Source organism: Stegodyphus dumicola, chromosome 12, assembly GCF_044657685.1.
Source record: "Stegodyphus dumicola isolate Sdum_Otavi_A_Nest chromosome 12, ASM4465768v1".
NCBI classification, from domain to species: domain Eukaryota; kingdom Metazoa; phylum Arthropoda; class Arachnida; order Araneae; family Eresidae; genus Stegodyphus; species Stegodyphus dumicola.
The window spans coordinates 24,083,984-24,105,669 of record NC_140779.1 but is presented as its reverse complement, the minus strand read 5'-3'; the positions used below and the strand labels follow the sequence as shown (position 1 = coordinate 24,105,669).

Here is a 21,686-nt window from a genome sequence, read left to right as displayed (position 1 = left end):
TGGTGGGCCCTCCAGTAAAAGGAACAGTGTTGTCCCTTTGCCATTTATACATTTACCAACATCCATCCCTTCTCCGGGATTCGAACCCGGGCCTTTCGGTACTGCAGTCAGCGTCGCTACCACTATCCAATCAAGATATAGAATAGAGTTAGCAATAACTGTAATTCAGGGAGATACCAGTGTAGTAAAATGGCACAAAGCTTTTAAAACATAAGAAAACATTACAAGAAGCTTAAAGTATTCCAGGAAGCAACAGTTGGACGACAACTGATAACTTTTATAACCTCCGTTTCGGTTGGTGGATAGATGAAGAAAAAAAAAAAAAAAAAAAAGAATTACTCCTAATTTTGTCTTTCCATCTTTCGAGGCTTTTTTGATTTCATCTGGCTTTTTCCTTAGTTCACGCATAAGAAAAAATAAGGAAGTAGCTAGGTTTATTAAATTACTGTAAATCGACTGTATAAACTAACTAAGCAAATGTGGTTATCCCTCTCCTACTTACAGTTTTTGTTGGATCAGTTCGAAAGTGCAAAAGATAAGATGTTTTTTCCCTTCCTCCCAAATCAATACTTAAAATAAAGGAAGAAAAGAAAATTTGAAAGCTTTCAGATTTTATATTACGTCCAAAAGGGAGTCTTTTTTAACGTTTTGTGTGTTACCTTCATTTATTAAATATCATGTTCTTTGACCATATAAAACTTGAACCACATAAAATTCAATTTAACAACAATATCACAAAATATTTGAAAACAGCAAATCTTTAGGATTTCCGATACTCAGTCTTGCACGCTTAAGATAATTTTTTTTTTTTTTTTTTTTTTTTTTCGTACAGCGTTGCCATTGCTGACTTTGAAATCGTTGTGTTCGTTAATCAAAAATTCATTAAAATTTTACAAAGTTTGAAATAGATAATAAAACAAATTCGGAATTCAAAATTTGGCTTCTAAGTTCGATTGGAGGACTTTAAAATTTGATGGCTCTAGTCGCACACTATAAGAAACATTCATGTATTGATGCAGATTCTTCATTATTTAATTTCTTTAAATATAATACATGACGGTAATATTTGGTGGAAACAGTGAAACGACGCAAAATGGCGTTTTCAGTCTAATACCCCTTTGGGTCTAACGCCTATATAGGTTAATAATAATTCAGAAAAAAATGAGTAAAATTTTCAAATCATATTCCACATTATATGTGGTCTAACCGAAAGGTAAACCTTTTAAGTAGGAAGTTCCTACATTCTAAATATGGCAAATTCATAATTTCAAGCCTTTGAATTATAATTGCTTTCTCACAATTACAGCATCAGTAATAAAATATTTACATTTATAGGGAGGGACACAAAAAAGAGAAAATATTAAGAATTATATCTCCATGCACTTTTTTCCTCTAAAATTTAACATGCGTAGTTTATTTTATAGTTATTTGTTTAGTTATCACATATATTTTATTATAGAATTTATTTATTTGCTCATATAGCCAGACGAAAGCTTTAGAAAGCTGTTTTGGTTTCAATTAATTTTATAACTTTTACAAATTAGGATTCCTTAATGATATTGTAGAGATGATAACATTTAATTTGCCATAATAAACAACCTACTCTAATATAGTATTTAGTATTTACTAGGCATATAAGGAATCAACAGCTTAAAACTCCGTAATAATAAAACCTTTTCTCAATTGTTATCTCAAAACAATAGCACTTGATATTACCTGTAACTTAAACCAACCCACTGTAACGTATTTGCGTTGCTATGCTACCAACAATACCACTAAGAAATGTAAATTACCGCAGACGATTAACCGCAAAGAATATCCGCAGACGATGCACGCGCTTAATTTTTTTTTTTTTTTTTCCCCAGTTACTCTGTAAGTTTTGACTAATAAAGTTTGTTGTTCGTTCAAAAATGGCGAGAGTTCTTTAAAACTTTATTACAACACACACACATACACACTAAAAAAAAGTTACAGTAACATATTTCGAAACTATTTACAGCGTTGTTTTCTAAAGCTCATAAGGAGTAATTCAAAGAATAAACGTCAGAATTTAAAGAAACATGTGATAACTTTGAAGTTTAACAATTCAATTAACTTTGAAATAATGTTATTTAATCTTAAGAAAGAAAAAAGAACGACCGCACAAAAGGGTTTTTTACACTCTCGCTGAGTTCACAGACTGCTTTTACACTCACTACTACAAACCCTTTATTTATTTGTTTATTTATGAATTTATTTATTTTTCTCTTTACAGCTTTTTCAACAGCAAAATTACAAAAAATTTTTAAAGGAAGCACGGCAATATACGTTTACACTTCCCAATACAGTGGCGTTGGCATACACTTTTCTGTCCCCCCCCCCAGTTTTTTCGCAGGTTATCATATCAATGTTCAGTTCTCTTACTAAGATGGCATTGTAAAACTTTTTTTTTATTATTATTATTCACATTTTATGCATGTACTTTCCTTTTTAAACATCACGTTCTTGGTGCTTGAGCCACACGATTCAATAGCAAATGAACAAAACATTTAAAAACAGCATATCTTTAGAATTCCCAATGAGAAACTCACGCGCTTTAGATAATTTTTTTAGTCCAAAGGGATTTGAATCCCGAAGGACTATTAGTTTCGTTTTGGCATTTTGCGTCGGACTCATAAATGTCGGTTCACTTTTCAAACTGTTGCCATAAAATGTTAGAGTCCTGCATTATATTTGAAGAAATTAAATAATGAAAAATCTGCATAAATGTATGTATATTTCTCGTATTGTGATAAAACAACGGTACATAGAGTCATCGAATTTTGAATAACGTAATCCTCCAACGAATATGAGCATGTGGAAGACCAAATTTGAAATTTGAAATTTCTTTTATGATCGATTTCCTATTTTTTAAAACTTTGACGAATTTTTGATTAACAAACTCAAGGATTTCAAAGCGAGCAATGGCAACGTTGTGCAGAAAAAACATTTTTATCTCCAGCGCGTGAGTCTCTGTATCGGAAATTCTAAAGATATGCTCGTTTTAAAACTATTTTGCGATATTGCTGTTGCACTGGATCTTATGGTTTAAGTGCGAGGAACATGATATTTAATAAAGAAAGGTAACACACAAAATGTTAAAAAACGCCCCTTTGGACGTAATTTAAAATCTGAAACATTTAAGATTTTTTTTTTTTTTTTTTTTTAAATAATAATGTTTTTCCACATACAGTGTTGTAACTGCTCGCTTTGAAAACGTTGAGTTTGTTAATCAAAAATTCCTTAAAGTTTTAAAAAATACGAAGTAGGTAATAAAACAAATTCAAAATTCGGGCTTCCAGGTGCCCATATTCGAGTGGAGGACTACGTTATTCAAACTTTGATGGCTCTAGGTGCCTTTTTTTTTTCCCATAATGCGAGAAACATCCATATATTTATGCACGTTCTTCATTATTTAATTTCTTTAAATACAGTACAGGGCGATAATTTGTAGGTAACAATATTAAAAGTGATTCCATCTTTTATATATTTATATATTTCTTTAGCTTTATTCAACGCCAAATCCCGTTTCGAGATTAATAGCCCTTATGAGCAAACGCTCCTTTGGGCATATCACACGATTGTTTTGCAGAAGCGATTGACTCATGGTGATATGTCTGAAAAAGAAAGAAAGGGAGTTAACAAGAGAAAAATGGCGTACAGGTAATATTTCTGTAGTAATTAAGTTCAATAAAATTAAACTTCGGTGAGTAATAAGTTTCATGCTCAGCTAAACAGATTTTAAATTTTTCTTTTAATTAAAAGGATAAAAAAAAATATGGAGACCGAAAACAATATTTAATGGGGAGGAATTGCATTAAAAAAAGAAACTGCTTTTAAAAAAAGTAATCGAACAAACGATAGGCAGAGACAGTTATCAGTTGGACTTACCGCATGAGTCAATGCGTGACTCACGCGTCATAATTGCGTTGTCACAGCAGCCAAAACGCCCCTATCGAGTTGCTCTAATTTTATCCTATAAAGTATTACACCATTCTTCCTAGTCCGGAATGAGGAAATTCGAACTCGAATGCACAGGTAAACGCGGCAGATCTGGAAAATGATTTACTTCATCGAATCCCCGCTCGAAGAAAATTTGGTATTGATTTTCTCTTAAAAGCAGCAGGCGTGAATTTTTACTTGCATAAATCAAAGTTTCTAACGAGGTAGGAGAGTTCTCATTCGCTAGCGATCACATTGAATGCTTCTCGATGCGTTAAAAACGTTGCGGGAGTATTAGAGAAAAAGTCATAAAAATAAAGTGGCTTTTGTCACAGACGGTGAATTGACAGCCCGTGCTAGGAGCTTAAGAATAAGCTATGATAATGATCAGGTATCACCAACACGTACCTTCGAACTTCTGCTGCGGAAATGTTATCTTGAATAAGAATCACGAAATAATCATTCGTTAATATTAAAATGTTGTCATTTTTAATATTAACGAATAAACACTTAATAACTGCAATTACAAAAAAAAAAAAAAAAAAAAAGAGAGAGAGAAAATAAAATAAAAATATACATATAACATACAATATATATAAATAAATCTGAACGCTTTCAGATTTTATACTACGCCTAAAGGGAGGTTTTATTTATTTATTTTTAATTTACACATGCATATACGTTTCGAAAGCATTTGGACTAACTCCCCTTTACGTTAAAAATATTTAAAAACAGCATAACTTTCGAATTTCTGATAGACAGTCTCGCGCGCTGGTGAGAAAAATGTTTTTTCCGTACAGTGTTGCTGCTACCGTGAAAGACCGAAATTGGAGAATGTCGACTTTCACCGGAGAATATCAACATTCACCAAATACGTCGGTGAAAGACCGAATATTTCACTACATTCTTGTATATTCGGACCCTCACCGGTGTATGTCGACAATCACAGATATGCTCTTGTGAAAGTCGAAAAGAGAGGTCATAAAGTGCCATAATAGTTTAAGTTGTTGCAATAAATAAAATTTGAATCACATAATTTAGTAAGTTTTTATTACTGTTATTTTATTTTCTCATTTAGAACGTACTGTATAATTAAGTGAGTTTTTAACTTCTATTATTTTCATTTCTCATTTCGAATGTATTGTGTGTTTTAGGTTCTCATGTTCTTAAGTTCTTATTTCAAATTTCAAGTGCGTTTATTCGCGACTGAATTACGGAGAAGAAAATATAATATTGTTATATGTTTAACATTTACCATTAGTACATGGTGAATGTTGACATTGACCGGTTAAGTCAGAAATAAGAGTATTTGGAAAATATTGCGGACATGCATCAAGAGACTATGTGAATGTTGACATTCACCGGTGAAAGTCGACATTCTCCAGATTTCAGTGTTTCACCGTAACATAGCCACTGCTCGCTTTGACACTGTTCAGTTTTTTTTTATCAAAATTCTTAAAGTTTTACAAAAATGAAATAGACAATAAAATAAATTCCAAATTCGAGCTCGAGATGCCCATGTTCGGATGGAGGACTACTTTATTCAAAATTTGATGACTACGTACCGTTGTTTTTCAACAGTGCGAAGAAACATGCATACATTCATGTAAATTCTTAATTATTTAGTTTCTTTAAATGCAATGCACGCCGATAATATTTAATGGCAACAGTTTGAAAAATAATACTACTGTTTACAGCGATTCGACGGAAATACCGTTTCGAGACTTACTTCCCCCCCCTCATTTACACACATACACGATTCGAGAGCATTTGGGCCAGACATATTTAAACACAGCATATCTTTAGAATTTCCGTTAGACAGTGTCGCGTGCTGGAGATAAAAATGTTTATTCGTACAATGTGGCCACTGCTAGTTTTCAGATCGTTAAGTTTGTTAATCAAAAATTCGTTAAAGTTTTACAGAATTTTAAATGCACAATAAAATGTTTAAAAGCAGTATAGCCTTAGAATTTCTGACAGACAATCTCGCGCGCTGCAGATAAAAATGTTTTTTCTCGCATTGTGTTGCAATTGCTCGCTTTGACATGACTGAGTTTGTTAATCAAAAATTCGTTAAATTTTACAAAATATGAAATACTCAATAAAAAAAAAAAAATTCGAAATTTAAAATTCGGATTTCTAGGTGCCCATGTTCGGGTGAAGGATTACAATATTCAAAATTATTATATTATCAAAAATTTGATAGCTTTAGGTACTACACTTTTGATCTTAGCCAAAAGGCCGAGAAGCGATAGCTTTAGGTACCATCATTTCTTCACAATGCGAGAAACATACATAGACATCATGCAGATTCTTCATTATTTAATTTCTTTAAATATAATGCAGGGCGATAATATTTGGTGGCAACAATTTAAATATGTGATTTGCCGTTTATAGTCAAACGCTACAACATGCCATTTTGAGACCAATAGCCCTTCTGGGGTACCGCCCCTTTGCGCTGAAAAGAAAGAAAAGAAGGCATAGAAGTTCCTTCACCGATTTTGCAAGGGTAGTGCAGCCCTGAATTCGGCGATGCAACTCGTCCCAGAGGTTCTCGATAGGGTTCAGGTCTGGACTCTGGGCAGGCCAGTCCATTCGATGAACTCCATTGGCCCCATACCAAGCCTTGGTTAACGTCGAAACATGACAACTGGCATTGTCGTCCTGAAAGTAACAGGGGTCCAACCCGTAAAACTGTAACAACGTAGGAAGCACATTGTCATCCAAAATAGTGCTGTAGGCATCGGAGTTGAGCTTACCATGAATGGGGACCAAGGGTCCCAGCCCATACCAGGAGAAACACCCCCAGACCATAATTCCCCCTCCGCCGAACTTGACTGTTGGCCCAATACATTCTGGCAGGACACGTTCTCCAGGTAGACGCCAGACCCAGACCCTGCCATCCGAAAGGTAAAGGATGAACCTTGATTCGTCACTCCAAAGAACCCGTTTCCACTGATCTACGGTCCAATTTCGATGTGCTTTGCACCACATTAACCGAGCAGCACGGTTGGACTTTGTGATCAAAGGCTTATGGGCAGCAGCAGACCATGAAAACCAAGCAGATGTGCTTCCTTACGGATGGTATTCATTGAAACAATACTCCCGGATGCCTGTTGAAACTCCTCGCGGATGAGGGCTATCGGTTGGGTGCGGTTCTTCCGAATTTTTCTGAACAGCACTCGTCGCGCTCTATCCCCCAGTTTCGTCGGTCTGCCGACTCGGGGCACATTCCGACAATCACCCCTCACCTTCCACTTCTTAATCACATAGGCCACTGTCGATATTGGGTACTTCAGATCGCTAGATATGTCCCTTAAGGATCGGCCCCATTTGTGATACCCGATAATTATACCTTTCTCGAAATCAGAGAGCTCCGAACTGCGAGGCATCTTGCGTGCGACTAAAGCCGATGCTGTTTCCTACACGATATATACCGACGGAGTCCGTGGCGTACCTTGGGACCGCAGATATCGTCATTTGCATAGGTGTCCAAATACTTATTGGTAGTCAGTGTATACGTCTAACACTTGCTATACATACAGTTTTATTTGATACTTTCAGTTATATTACCTTTGATATAGGAATCTATTACATTATGTTATAGTACTGTTATATGGATTTTGTATTTATTTAGCTATTTTTAGTAGACTTTGTAATTAAAACTATTTTATATTCCCGTGCAATGCAGCACGCGACTTTTTTGAAGAAAAAGCTATCCCGGAAAATTTAAAATACAAGAGCACGCGCATTTAGGATATTTTAATAAATAGATATCTCGTAATTGTACGCTTTTGCTATCCAGAAAAATCGAGAAAATACCAGAATGTTCTCGTGTAGGATTAAAAAGTTTATAAAAGCCGAAGAAAAACGTCTCAATTCAGTTGTTTGGTAGTTGTTTATTTAGTTCTTGTTGTTGACTGTAGCGAATTTCAGACGAGGTCGGATAAGCTTTCTATGCTTTGAATTGTGTTCTGTAAAACGTTTTTTTAGTTTAAAATATAACTACTGTGAGATATTGCGATATTGTACGAATATCTCCGAGGAAATTTCAGCATTTTGTTTTATTTCTTGGAAGAAGAATAAATTTTATTGACTTTTTATCGACTTGTGCATTCAATCCATTACGCTCGCAATAGTACATAAAAGATTTCATATATAACATTCATCCCAATTTCTTGCATCAATTCAAATCCCTAATTTCCCTTGTTGTTACTTATCTCACATGTCGGCTCAGGCAAACTCGATGAGTTGATCGCTAGTCGGTTTCCCGCGTTATGACGCTATCCCGGCGTAATTCTTCCGATTTTCTAACATGTGAAGTTTCTAATATTTGCTGACAACAAACGAAGACATGTAGGAAGTTTAGAACCATGGGAAACTGGGGGAAGCACGATGAATGAGTCCGACGGATAGTACCCCTGGCAAATGCAGCCTTGACGGAGGTAATACGCATGGCAATGTCGTGTAGGAACGTGGGGAAAAAAAAAAAAAAAAAAAAGAAATTGCCTAATCTCACTGAATCTTTAGAGTTCTTTTGTGTGACCAGGTTACATAATGCACATTAAGTATACAGCATGAGAAATAATAAAATATGTACAATAAAGTAAGTACAGTATATACAATAAGATCAGGAAAACAGCACCAAAACAATGCATAAAAGTAAAGGAAAGTGTATAGGAGTTATTATACTATTAGGAGATACACTATTGCAGATATCTTAGGACTGCAAGCGGTCGTTTACTATGTGTTACAGTGTTGTAATCATAATGCAGTACTGGTATGGTAATATTATTCCCATTGGGAATGTTTTAAAAAAAAATTTCTGCCAGCAGTGCAATATAGGTGGAGATGGTGGGAATTTCTAATTCCTCGTGAACTGCCGTGTTTCTAATGAACCAGGGGCAGTTCGCCATTTGTCTGAGTGTTACATTTTGTAGCACTTGGATTCTCTTCATGTTAGTAAGGCTGGTATATCCCCAAACATGGCAGGCGTAAGAAAGTATGGAACGCAAAAGGGTTTTGTAAATGAGCAATTTGTTATCTATAGAGAGAACAGAGTTCCGGACAATTAAGGGGGTAAGTGTAAGGACACGGAACTTGGCAATAAGCTGTGTAATGTGTAGGGTCCATGTGAGTCGCCTATCTAAAGTAATGCCTAGGCTTGCTTAGTCCACTGGATAGGGATATCATGCATGATTATACAGTCTTATGAATCGATGGTTGTCCTTTTCGAGAACCAGATGGCCTCAGACTTGTCCACATTGATTTTAAATTTCCAGGCATTAAGCCAGGACTCGAGTGTGTGGATGTGTGATTGGAGTGCTTGTGTAACTGGACCAGGAGATGCGTTTTTTGAGAGAATTGCCGTGTCGTCGGCATACATTGCCAGGGGGTGTGTGGTGATTGTGGAATATCGTTCGTGTAGATATTATAGTATATGGGCTCAAGGAGGCTCCCTTGCGGGACGCCGGCCCTGATAGCCTGTGCGGTAGAGTGTGTGTTGTTTACGCGAACGATAAAGTGTCTATCCTTAAGATAGGAGTAAATGATGGTTGTGATGTACTCTGAAAAACCCAGGGTGATGATTTTGTACATGAGGCCCTCCAGCCAAACACGATCAAAGGCTTTAGCTACATCGAGGAAGATGGCACCTGTAGTCTGGCGTTCCTGGAGTCCTTGAGAGATGAATTCTACACCTCTGTAGAGTTGATGAACTGTGGAGTGTTTCTCACTTCTCTGACAGTAAGTCCACGAAATTCGTTGTGGCAAGGGGTGCTAGACTGCGCCTGTGGTTGGCAAGAGCCTTGAGCACCATACTGGCGACAGAACGACTTCGCTCAGTTCCGCCCCCCAATTTTGATAGAGAGCATCCCAGGAAGAACAAGTTCAAAGGTCTTCCACCCCCTCATCCCCTACCATCAACTTCTTCATAGGTCTTTCGGCTCGCAGCATATTTAGAGTGCCTTCATGCCGCACGAAACCATACATTTACAAGCGTCTATGCCTTTATCGAGATTCGAACCCGAGCCCTTCGGTACTGCAGTAGGCCCCCCGCTAATCACTATACCGTCTGTACGGCAAAAGAAACAAATTCTCATCTCCAGTAAAACCAAACATAGGTATATGCACTAACATAATTTTCACAAATTACTTAAATGTTAAAAAAAAGTTACACGACACTTTTTGCATCATTGACAAAATAAATGAAAGCGGATAAAGAACCTACTTATTAATATACTTTGTCTAAGTTATAGATAGATACTACTGTGTTTAAGTTGATATTTCTGTTTTTAGTCCAAAGAGGCGCTAGCCCAAAAGCGCTATTAATCCTAAAACGATATTTTGTGGAGTTTCACTATAAACGGCGAAACACTTTTTAAATTGTTGCCACCAAATGTTATCGTTCTGTATTATATTTAAAGAAATTAAATAGCAAGGAATCTGCATGAATTTATGTATGTTTCTGGCATTGTGAAAAAACGACGGTACCTAGAGTCATCCAATTTTGAATAACGCAATCCTCTATCCGAACACGGGCATCTGGAAGCCCGAATTTTGAATTTCGAATTTGTTTTATTATCTGTTTCATATTTTCTATAACTTAACCCTTTGCGGCACAGTGTATCCGGTCTGGACACACCTAAAAATTTCCTTCTGTACGCATAGAAAAATTGAATGAAAAAGGATTTATAGGTCACTATAGGTTACTCTGAACCTTCTTTATTTATAGTAGATGGCAGCTGAACACAAACCAATCCATATATTTTAGCCATGGTTAGTTTTTTAAGACCCTCATTTTTCAAAGAAATCTTCCAGATTTTGTTTTAGGGTATAAAAAGGATTGTTTGAAAAGAAATTTCTATGTTATTTTTTTTGGCTGTACGCTAATCTCCTTATTCTATATTAGCTTTAAATTGTTACCTTGAAATCTTACCTAAAATGAAACGGCGAACCCTAGGTGTGCCCAGACCGGGGTCACCGATAATCTAGGACAACTGAGAGTCTGTATTCTTTGTTTCTCCGCATCTCATCGGTCAGTTCATTGACAACAATGCTCGTTTCAGCACTCTTTTCGAAGCTCTATTCAATCAGTGTGCCACTTTGGGCACACCTAAAGAATTAAAACGATAAGTGCTATCTTCACAAAATTTTACTTGTGTACTCCTCTAGGCCTAATTAGACTGCCTACCTTTTTTTTTAAATCAAAACTCCGACTTTGAAAGGTAGCGTGCCGGAAAGGGTTAACCAATTTCTGATTAGCAAACTCAACGATTTTAAAGCGAGCATTGGCAATACTGTATGGAAAAAAACTTTTATATCTTCAGAGCGCGAGATTGTCTGTCGGAAATTCCAAAGATATGCTGTTTTTAAATATCTTGTGGGATTGCTGTTGAATTGAATTTTATGTGGGTTAAGTCCGAAGAACATATTTAATAAATAAAGATAAAACACACATTGTTAAAAAGACGCCCTTTAGACCGTAATATAAAATCTGAAATCTGATTTGATTTTTTAAAAATTTTCGTGCCAAATTAGTTTTTGGCGTTCCATTTGTGCATATGTATCAGCCACATGTTTTTTGAAACAGTATTTTAATTTCTTTTGCAAAAGGTAAAAGAAATGTGACCGATTCTTCATTGTCTTTCTCGTAATTAAAATAAGACTTTTTTTTTAAGATTTTATTTTTTTTTAAGACATAGAAAATGCATTTTTTCCCGCGAAATGCGGCATCGTTGTTTTTAGGTCAAAAAAACATGCTACTTCAATTTACGTTTAAGAAAAGAATAATTAGTTTTCTGCATGAGAAAGAATATCGGCCCGTGTCTTTTCTGTCGATGGGTCACTGACTCTCTACAGCGGAGGAATATAAACAGATAAAGGCGATTTTATTCGAAAGGTAAAGCCTATATTTTTCGCAGAACAGATTAAATCTTCGCTTTTGGGAAATATAAAAGGCGGAGATATAAAGGGTAATCATTCGTTCTTTTGTTTGTTTGCTTCAGCAACCGATCCGCTTTCAAACATCTGCAGTTTCCAAACTGAAATGAAAGAAAAGTCTCGAATGGAATGAAAGAAGAGAGATGAAAGCCTAATTACCGCTTTGTTCAAAAAGATAATAATATTCGGATGAGGAAAAAATACACATTGGAGAACCAAAAAAAAAAAAAAAAAAAAAACTTATTTCGGACTAAAATCTTTGCTTTCATCAATAAGGCAAAAGCAGCTAATGAAAGTAGAGTAATTTCCAGTTCTGATGAAAAGTTGTGCTTTTAAATGTCGCTTTGAGGATACAAAACTTGCACTTTTAGGCCTTCTTTATATAATAAAAATAACATATATTGAAAGTTAGCTTGAAAACTCTACGCCTGAAACTGAAATTTTATCTTCTTCTACTTCTTCAATGGTTCAACAGCCCTGGGTGGGCTCTGGCCTTTTCTACATTTGGCAACTGTTTTACATTTTTTAACCTTTAAACTTTTAAAGATCTTTTTAGACACAATCAATCCATCTTAGCGCGCGAGGGTGGGGGTTGTGCCCCGAGGTCTATTTCCCGTGGACATTGGCAGAAGGATTTTCTTGCAGCAGCGATCTTCTTTCATTCTAGTCAGATGGAAATTTTGTCTAATGTTTATAAATTAACATACTTGTCTGCTGTTTGTTCTCAATAGTGAACACCTTGGGGAATTCTGCCTTTTTTCCACCATAGAAATAACTGGCAGCAGCAGCAATCATTGTAGCAAACAAACCTTTCATATTTGTAACCAGCTGCAACCCCGTATATGGCCTTCCAGCCACATTGAACTTCTCATATGTTCTGTGTTTTCTATAAGGAATTAAATTATTCTAAAACAGCTTTTATTTCAATTATGCTGAAAACATAAATTATGTTTTCATTCCAGTGGATCGTTTTTTCAATTAAAAATTTGAAGTCATCGTGTGATACTACTTCTACAAACAATACTTTCTTTCAACCTGGGCCCAAAAGCATTGGACTTTTTGCCACTCGGTGCCTAACTTAACCCTAAAAGTTTTATCGTCCCGAAATTCCGCCCATCTGATATAGTGGCACTGGTTGGACTGTTCTCAAGTCGGCTCTTCTCTCAATTTTTAAAGAAAGTGCGGAAATAAGTTTGTAGAGTCATTAGGTGGTATTTCTTTTGGGGGGGAAGAGGAGCCGTGAAAACTGTGCAGTGGCTTATCCGGGACTCAAACCCTGGATCTCTCAAATATATGTCTAGTATGCTCCCAATTACACCATGAAGGTATGCGGAAAGCAGAGAAAAAGTATTGTTACGAAATGTACAGGCGCGGTAAGATGGCTTCCCCGCAAAGCAGTTTTAGGGTTGCCATAAAATAGAAAAGGGAAGCAGGGTTGCCACATTTGGCGAGAAATCGCCCATTTGGCGACAAAATTGGCGATGTGCCATGGACGGATAGAGAACCTTCTGGAACGAATTCTTACCGGTTTAACCCAGAATGTTCTCGAACACAAGCCGAAATCTATATAAACCCTGCTGGTCCGCAGTCAGTTAGTGTGTCTCAGTGAGTGTGTCTCTTCTAGCGAGTCAATCCCTGGAGTAGATGAGTTGACAGCCGGGCAGCGAGTGCCGAGTGGGTCGTCGAGTGCACCGAAGGAGTCTGTTAGTGTATCGCGGTTAGTGCACCGTCGAGAGAGCGTGTTGAGCTCCGGGAACGACTGAACGGAAGAGTCGGGAGCCGTGCTCTGTGTGTCGTCGAGTGCATCGCGAGTTGTAGCGTGAAGAGTCTCGAGAGTACGTGGAGTTCCGAGAACGACCAAGCAGAGTCGGGAGTTGTACTTCGGAAAGCAGAGTCGGGTGCTTTGCAGAAAGCTGTTTCCACCGTGATAGCCTGATAACTTGAAGACTGTGTCGCTGATCGTGTCAGCGTGTTTATAGTATTTCATCGACGACTTTAAAACGTGTTTTGGAGCTGTCCTGACAATACTGGCTAATAAAGTGTGTTCCGATCCTACATTAAGTGTCGTCGTTATTCACTCTAAATCCACACGAACCCCGTACAAACGTGAAGGAAGAAAAACGCAACAACTGGTGTCAGAACAGAAGAATAAAAAAACGCAACAGTATATTATATACTTCCCCTTTTCAAAGGGCGACTGGGAATTAGGGAGCCCAATCGCCAAATCCTGGTGATGACCAATTATCGTTTACCACCTTTTAGTTCGGGCGCCACTTGTAGAGTCATTACGGTTTTTTTGCTGCTGGAGATGGAAAAAAATGTGCAATAACCTAGCAGAGATTCGAGCTCAGGACCTCCCCGAATACGCGTCGACTGTGCTTCCAATTAGACCAAGAAGGCATGCAAAAAGAAGGGAGAAAATGTTGTCACATTCCATACGTACGATCATCCAAATCTTCAGATCTAATAATCATTTTTTATTAAATTGAAATAGGAATGTGTAGAAATCAATCAGCGTCGCTAGCAGTGCTTGTATACTTCATCTGGTGGTATTCGGTGATTCCGACAGAAATTTTGTTTCATTCTATCCTAGCATTTAAGCTCGTTTTCAAATAGCACTCGATAATGACTGTTAGACATATTCCGTAGTTATTACATTTATTTTGTATTCTGCTGCATATTAAGCACCTTCTGGTGATTATAAGCATTTATTTTATTTATTTTCCGCGTGGAGACATTACTAAATGAATAAGACCTACAGCCACTCACTCTGGAAAACATTTCATTCTAAAATTTCGTAACATCAGTTTGGGGGCCCCTGGATGCTGCGCCCAGGTTCAGATGCCTCCCTTGCCCCACCCTAGCTACGCTACTGACATTCATTTAAACTTTAAGACTCCTAACGTCTGCCCAGTTCCCGGTGGCATATTTCACAAGTGCACATCTGTGTAGCCACCGAGGGAGTGGCTTCTAGGATCGACCAGTGGCCATCCAGTAATACTTTTGTCATGTCACATGACCTTTTGCGTGCTTTAAGATTTAAGCAAGATGGTTGAAAATATTTTGCCACGCAATTTTCTGTACAAAATAATTAAAGCATAGCCGATTTCTTCTAGAAATTTTCATTGCGAAGTTAGATCAAATATAAGCAATTGTGAAGATTTCACTGCCTTGTTGAAAGAATTTGAAATACGTACATACAAACATATGTTGGATACTCCGCAAAAATATCCACGTGAAATATTACTTAATAAATGGTAAATAAGGTGAAGAAAGGAATGTGTGATAAACATCTGAGTCCAAATGCTATATTTATGTAAATTTATGCATATGACAAAAATATTTACACCAATTATATATGTAAATAGAAGTCAGCACTTTTTATTCTAATCTGTATGAAAAAGATGTTCTATAATAGTAGCCAATGCATAATTTTATTCAAAGTGAACTTTGCATTCCTATACACTTTGTTAAATTTCACATTTAATAACTGCTTATTCTTAAATATACTGTCTACACAAGAAATACTCATCAAATAGAATGAATCGATGTAAAGAGCGATAATATGCCGTGAACATCAATTCAAATATTAATACGTGATAAAAATCGCAAGCGTAAAATGTCAGAAATTACACTCATGTCCATAAATTAAGAATAATTCGGAATCACGTGGAAATCGAACTCTAAAATAAATATATCACCTGTAAAATCACTACACACATCTTCAAGAATCATATGCAAATTTCAGGAAGTAACCAGATGACACCGATGGTACGTCACAGTGACGAGAGTGAAAGAGAGTGATATATAAGGAATACTGGCAAAGAAGTAAAATTGTTCGCAGGCGCTTTATAAGCATTTCAGTGCAATAATCGAATAGTTATGACACAAAGGACGCATTTGGATGATTTTTTACGTGGTAGAATTATCGGCCGTCTGGAATGTGGGCGTAAGCAACTGGAAGTATCAGACGAACGTGGAATTGCCCAGAGTGTCATCTCCAGGCTTTGGCAACGATTCCAAGATGATGGTAATGTGAGTAGACGTTAGAGTACAGGTCGCCCCAGCGTTACAACGCCGAATGAGGACCGGAATTTAGCAGTTACTGCAAAAGAAACAGGCGGAGCACAGCCTCAGACCTGTCTCGTCAGCTCTCTTCAGCCACTGGTACCACAATTTCAAGGCAGACCGTGTACAGACGCTTAGGGCAGATTGGTCTATATGCTCGTAGACCTGTCAGATGCGTTCCATTTACTGCAACTCACTGTCGCCTGCGGTTAGCCTGGAGTAGAGAGCGTGCATTGTGGACACCGCAACAGTGGGCTTGTGTGATGTTTTCCGACGAGTCCCGGTTTAGCTTGCAGTCTGATTCTCGCCGGACTTTCATTTAGAGAGCTCCAGGTACCCGTTACCACTAAGAAAACATCTCTTGAACGACACCGTTACGGTGGTGCAGGAGTGCTCGTTTGGGTGGAATTATTCTGCGTTCCAGAACTGACCTGCATGTTCAAATTGGAACTATGACAAGCCAAGTCTATCGAGACGTCATTCTAGAACAACATACACGTTTGTTTCGGGGCGCCATAGGCGCACAATTTGTGTTTATGGATGACAACGCCCGTCCTCACCGTGTAAACATCGTAAGCGAATGCCTTCAATCGGAGGATATCACCCGTATGGATTGGCCAGCATTCTCACCGGACTTGAATCCAGTAGAGCACGTGTGGGACATGCTTGGCCGACGAATTGCAGCCCGTCAACCTCCTCCTACATGTCTACCGGAACTTCGGAGAGCATTGCTTTTCGAGTGGTGTAATATCCCCCAAGATCAGATCGATAATTTGATACTCAGCATTCCTAGCCGTTGTACGGACTGTATTGCATCATCTGGGAGACACAATGTATTAACAATCATACCAACCATGTAATATATATATATATATATATATATATATATATTTTTTTTTCGTAAATAGGTTTTCTGTGTAATTTGCTCCAGGGAGAAAAAATCGCTATTTTTTTTAGTAATATCAAACATATAGCATCTTTTTTTGCTCTTTACCTTTTGTTTAATAAATAAGCTTTACAAATAAGTTAAATTTGTTTTGCTTCTAACTCTTCCTTTGCCTGATTTTGCATTATCCTTAATTTATGGACATGAGTGTAGATAAACTCATAAACTGAAAGCACAACGAGATTTTCTACTATTACGCCATACATTTATAACTGCGAAACAAATGCAAATTAAAACGTAAGCAACATACCCTGACATGCACAAAGATTTAGCGACACAAGAGCAATAGAAGCTCATTGGTCCATTTTCGAAACCCCTCCCTCAGTGGCTACGCAAATGTGCACTTGTGAAATATGCTTTCCGGTGCAACCACATCAATTAAATCGACTCTCTGTGCTGGGACGAATCTCAAATCAAGAAGTTTGCAATCCTTGTAAGCTTGACAACTCCTAAAGATTAACCAGAGTTCTAATTAAAGTAAAGACAGAGTCCAGTTATTCCTTAAATCCTGAAAATTTTGAGGCTCCTAAATTCTGACCGGTTGCATCGACTCTCTGTGCTTGAAGGAATTTCAATATTTCGAATTAACTAGATTTCCGCGTAAATCCAAATAAAAAGTACCTAAGGAAAATTAAAATAAATAAATAAATAAATATTTTTTTCCCAGACCTTCAACCTCCTAAATCAATGAATTAAATTTTTAAAAAAGGGAATCTAAAACTCCCCCCCCCAAAAAAAAACGCGCCTTCAGATTTTATATTACGCCTAAAGGGGCGTTTTTTTAACGTTTTGCGTGTTCCTTTATTTATTAAATATCATGTTCTTCGCAGTTAAACCATAAAATTCAATTCAAAAGCGATATCGCAAAATAATTTTAAAATAAGCATATCTTTAGAATTTCCGATACACAGTCTCGCGCGCTGGATATTAAAATTTTTTTTTTCGTACAGTGTTGCCATTGCTCGCTTTGAAATCATTGAGCTTTTTAAACAAAAACTCACAAATGCTTTACAAAATGTCAAATAGATAATAAAATAAATTCCAAATTTGAGCTTCCAGATGCCCATATTCGGGTGAAGGATTACGCTATTCGGAATTGGATAGCTTCTGAGCTAACGCTCCTTTGGGCTAAATGTCTGTATAATTTTATGTCTGTATAAGAATCTGCCGGAAAATTTTCTATTATATAATTTGGTACTAATCACCTCTTCCCGAAATTTACAAAAGGAGGCTTAAAAATAATGTGGCGGAGGCTATTTTCATGATGATAGCCTGCAACAATTTTAACCAATTTTACCTTCGCGTGAGATCAAGGTGATAATAGGTTTAAAATGAAGAAAGAAAACTAGTAATTTTATCAGATTACGGTGGGAGTCTGAAAAAAGTTGTTGCCATCCGAGGTTTACAACCGGTTGTTGATTAGTAGTAAGTGGCGAATTTTTTCCTGCTTCTTTCGCACTTACAACGCCTTCATAACTTGCTTGTCCTAACCACCTAGATTTACTGAAATTGCAGCCATTCTATTGGCTTTTGATTCTCATTAAAACGCAGCCAAAGTGCTATGAACCTACGCATGGAATCATTACTCTGAAGACGTTGTGATAAGGCAGCTCATAGTTCATGAGAATGGCCATAAGCAATAAGCTACAGAGGACTGAAGGATATATAAAATGCAAGACGTGTAATGGAGGTTTCCACTCTTTTTTATGTCACGGAGTTTTATGGTTTCTTTTTCTGTCTTCTTTTTCCCAATTTCATTTCGAATTTTATTGATTTAAGATTGCATTTGAGAAATAATATCCCACATAGCAAAGAAAATAATAATAATTTTTAAGAAAAATTGAAAGCTTTCAGATTTTATATTACACATACAAAAAAACTTATTTTTAAAGTTTTATGAGCTGCCTTTATTGATTAAATACCATGTTCTTCGCACTTAAAACACATAAAATTCAACTGAACAGCAATATTGGAAAATATTTTAAAACAGCATATTAGAATATCTGATACAAAAGTCTCTCGCGCTAGAAATAAAATCTTTCTTTACGTACAATGTTGCCATCGCTCACTTTGAAATCGTTGAGTTTGTTAATCAAAAATTCGTTAAAGTGTTACAAAACATGAAATAGATAATAAAACAGTTTCCAAATTCGGGCTTCCCATGTTCGGTTGGAGGACTACGTTATTCAAAATTTGATGGCTCTAGGTACCGTTGTTTCTTCACAATGCGAGAAAAATTCATGCAGATTCTTCATTATTTAATTTCTTTAAATATAATACATGGCGAAATTAAATATAATACATTGTGTATTTCCTGCTTTGTGTATTTCCAAGTGACATTAATAGCCCTTGCAAAGACTCAATGAGTTTCCGGAAATAAAACGGCAGCCTGTTCCACTTAGAAAACAAATTATCCTGATTAAGCTGGAGGATATAATCTAAAAGGCATGTGGAATGAATATGCCCGTCAATCGCATTTGTTGTTTTATCCTGAAAATGTATTAATTCTTTTCAATTGATATCAACGCCATGAAAATATTTTGCATGTTATTGAGCTTACCTACAAATCTAACATGCATCATTTCCTGTTCTTTGAACGAAATACCAAAATTACGGTTAAAATATAATAATGTTAAATATCGCAATCGAAACTTAATCGATGACATAGAGAATGATACTGAACGATAAAATTCTTCAAAGCTGTAGTTAAAAAATCGTTATTCAAAATTTGATAATTCGTAAATAATCGTTATTCAAAATTTGATAATTCAAAATTTGATGCTGATTGTTAATTTAGAATGACATAAACTAACAGTTTGTATATTAATAAAATTATTTAAGAATGAAACTAGTTTTGAAACTAGTCTGAGCAACAGACTCGTGTCCTACTTCAAACATTATTAGTCTATCTTTATTGGCTTAATTTATATGAAAACAATTTGGAAAAATGGTATTTCATAGTGTTTCTGATCTAAACTAAAACGTTCAACAAAAAATTCGAAGGTTGTTAACATTTGGCATTGTTTAAGTTAGGCAAAGAAAACGAGAATTAAACTTCATTATACTTTTCTCTGATAACATCCAAATGTGTTGACTTCGACGATAACGTTCTCCTCCCCTTTACTACAGAGGTCCATCAGCAACCGAACCTAAAGTCGCTGCAAACTGGTAGTTCGGTCCCGGGTTCGCATCTCGACGAATGGGCTAGCTGCATGGAAATTTTCGTGGTTTTCACTATGTTCGTGGTACCCAAGCACAACGCTTAAAAATGAAGGACTGAAGAATAATAGCTCAAAACTTAGTACAACTAAAGCTCAGCATTAAAATAAATAAATAAATAAATAAAAATAAAAATTTTTAAAAATCTGAAATGTTTCAGATTTTAAGTTACGTCCAAAGGGGCGTTTTTTAACATTTTGTGTGTTACCTTTCTTTATTAAATATCATGTTCCTCGCACTTAAACCATAAGATCCAGTGCAACAGCAATATCGCAAAATAGTTTTAAAACGAGCATATCTTTAGAATTTCCGATACAGAGACTCACGCGTTGGAGATAAAAATGTTTTTTTCTGTACAACATTGCCATTGCTCGCTTTGAAATTCTCGAGTTTGTTAATCAAAAATTCGTTAAAGTGTTACAAAATCTGAAATTGATAATAAAACAAATTTCAAATTTCAAATTTGGTCTTCCACATGCTCATATTCGTTGGAGGATTACGTTATTCAAAATTCGATGACTCTATGTACCGTTGTTTTATCACAATACGAGAAATATACATACATTTATGCAGATTTTTCATTATTTAATTTCTTCAAATATAATGCAGGACTCTAACATTTTGTGGCAACTGTTTGAAAAGTGAACCGACATTTATGAGTCCAACGCAAAATGCCAAAACGAAACTAATAGTCCTTCGGGATTCAAATCCCTTTGGACTAAAAAAAAAAACAAAATCTGAAATGTTTCAGATTTTAAATTACGTCCAAAGGGGCGTTTTTTAACATTTTGTGTGTTACCTTTCTTTATTAAATATCATGTTCCTCGCACTTAAACCATAAGATCCAGTGCAACAGCAATATCGCAAAATAGTTTTAAAACGAGCATATCTTTAGAATTTCCGATACAGAGACTCACGCGCTGGAGATAAAAATGTTTTTTCTGCACAACGTTGCCATTGCTCGCTTTGAAATCCTTGATTTTGTTAATCAAAAATTCGTCAAAGTTTTAAAAAATAGGAAATCGATCATAAAACAAATTTCAAATTTCAAATTTGGTCTTCCACATGCTCATATTCGTTGGAGGATTACGTTATTCAAAATTCGATGACTCTATGTACCGTTATTTTATGACAATGTGAGAAATATACATACACTTACGCAGATTTTCATTATTTAATTTCTTCAAATATAATGCAGGACTCTAACATTTTGTGGCAACAGTTTGAAAAGTGAACCGACATTTATCCGTCCGACGCAAAATGCCAAAACGAAACTAATAGTCCTTCGGGATTCAAATCCCTTTGGACTAAAAAAAAATTAAATGTTTGAACCCTAAAAATTTACATAACAGAACTCCTAAAGGGGTGTTTTTTTAAGGTTTTATCTGTTACCTTCATTTATTAAATATCATATTTTTCGCACATAAATAACATAAAATTCAATTCAACAGGAAATATCACAAAATATTTCAAAACAGCATGTCTTTAGAATTTTCGATTCTCAGGCGGTGGAGATAATTTTTTTTTTTTTTTTTTTTTTCCCGTACAGTGT

The 21,686-nt window shown here is 36.1% G+C and overlaps 1 pseudogene; it reads right to left on the bottom strand.

Moving 5' to 3' along the window:
• Window positions 1–6,119: 6,119 nt before the first annotated feature.
• LOC118180837 (U2 spliceosomal RNA) lies at window positions 6,120–6,213 on the bottom strand (annotated as a pseudogene).
• Window positions 6,214–21,686: the final 15,473 nt, after the last annotated feature.